Source organism: Tupaia chinensis, unplaced genomic scaffold (genome assembly GCF_000334495.1).
Source record: "Tupaia chinensis unplaced genomic scaffold, TupChi_1.0 Scaffold144089_1, whole genome shotgun sequence".
Lineage (NCBI taxonomy): Eukaryota > Metazoa > Chordata > Mammalia > Scandentia > Tupaiidae > Tupaia > Tupaia belangeri.
Genome location: NW_006203943.1, coordinates 3,936 through 5,967, shown reverse-complemented (window position 1 = coordinate 5,967; position 2,032 = coordinate 3,936). Strand labels below are relative to the sequence as shown.

At 38.5% G+C, this 2,032-nt stretch overlaps 1 pseudogene; it reads left to right on the top strand.

Moving 5' to 3' along the window:
• Positions 1-855, top strand: part of LOC102499169 (transcriptional coactivator YAP1-like) — a 36,535-nt pseudogene extending 35,680 nt beyond the window's left edge.
• The last annotated feature ends 1,177 nt before the right edge of the window (positions 856-2,032 follow it).

The window sequence follows — 2,032 nt, the reverse complement described above, 5'->3', positions numbered from 1 at the left end:
TCTTCTCTTCTCTTCTCTTCTCTTCTTTCTTTCTTTCTTTCTTTCTTTCTTTCTTTCTTTCTTTCTTTCTTTCTTTCTTTCTTCTTTTTCTTCTTTTTCTTCCTTTCTTTCTTCCCTTCTGATTCTTCTTTCTTTCTTTTGTTTTCTTTCTTCTTTTTCTTTATTTTTTCTTCTTTCTTTCATTCCTTCTTTTCTTCTCTCTCTCTTTCATTCTTTTTATTTTCTTTTTAGAGATTTCTGCTATAGGGCATATGTGCTTGCCAGAAAGAGAGAGATACAGGGACAGAAAATGAGAAATTACCCCCCCCACACACACACAGGGAGGATGGCCACACCTCAATCCTTCTCCTGATTCTCCTCTTGAGATTTTTTTAGTATGTGTGTACACGTGCCCAGCATGAGTTTTAAACCACTAGGTCCAGGACTTGAACCTCATTGGTCACATGGGAGTCCAGTGCTTTAACCATTATGCCCCTGCTGCCCTCCCACCAAACCCTTTAACAGTGCCACCTATCACTCTTAAGGTGAGAGCATGTACAGCGGACTAAGCATGAGCAGCTGCAGTGTCCCTCAAAGCCCAGATGTCTTCCTGAGCAGCATTGGTGAGGTGGATATGGGTGACACTGTCAACCAAAGCACCCTGCCCTCACAGCAGAACCATTTCCTAGACTCACTTGACCCATTCCTGGGACGAATGTGGACCTTGGAACAGTGTAAGGAGATGGAACTAACATAGAAGGAGAGGAGCTGATGCCAAGCCCATAGAAAGTCATGAATTCTGACATCCCTAATGACATGTAGTCTGTTTTGGCTGCCACCAAGATAGATAAAGAAAGCTTTTTTTTTCCCTCTTAAGTGTCCCTATTTAAACAATTTATTTTTAAAATGGTAGTTTGAATCCATGCCTTTAGAGTACATGCCTACTTTGTATTTCACAGGTAGTTTAAAATCTGATGGGGATATTCTGCAGGTGTTTGAGGTAGTTCAGTGTTCTAGGAAAGGACACTATGGGTCGTGCCTTGATCTCTGGGCACGCAATAAATAGGATCTGATTGTTTGGTAAGGAGCAAACAAGAAATGGCTTTATTTTTTTCACTTTAGTTCTTTTGGACTAATTTTGAGTCTTGATGAGGAAATCACTGACTGATTAGATCTGTAAGATACATGACAGAGGAAGCTTTTTAGTGGCTTACCTTTTTTAACTTTTGAAGTTTACCTTAACCCTAGTTGTGGAAGTAAATTCTAGTACTTTAGTTCTTATTTGTAATGAATATGTTAAAGATAAGATTGACAATATTGCCGACAACATTGTTCTCATAAGACTTGCTCATAGTTCTGTAAACTGACAGTTAACCTCAGATAGTATATAGACTACCATAAAGTCATAAATTTGCTGGTTAAGTGATCAGATTATTAAATGTATATTGTGGGGACCAGCAGGTGATGTGGTGGTTAAGGTGCTGGACATTCCCACATGGCCAATCAGAGTTCTAGTCCCAGACCTGGTGGCTTGCTTTCTCACTTTGTCTCTCTCTCTCTCTGGTCAAATTAAAATAAATGAATGAATAAATAAAATTAACTAAATAATTTAAAAAATAAATATATATTGGTAGTTGAATTTAACCAGTCATTGTGATTACATCTTTATTTTAACAGGAAGGATATAACTAGAATATGTGTCTACAGGAATAATAATGGTTTCTGAAGAGTATTTAATTTTTTGAGAGATTTTTGCTAGGGCATATGCACTCACTAGAAAGACAGAGAGAGACAGATAGAAGGTGAGAAATTACCCCTCCCCCTGGGAGATAGCCATGCCACAATCCCTCTCTTCCAATCTCTTCTTGGGATCTTGGGCATACATGTACATTCACCCAGTGTGTTTTAAGTCACCAGGACCTGGACTAAAACTGCAGTCGACTATGTGGGAGTCCAGCCACATAACCATTGCGATCTCTGGTCCCCTGAAGAGTATTTTTTTAAAGGAACAAAAAAAAGCATGAATTCACTCTTCAGAATAAACTATGAATAG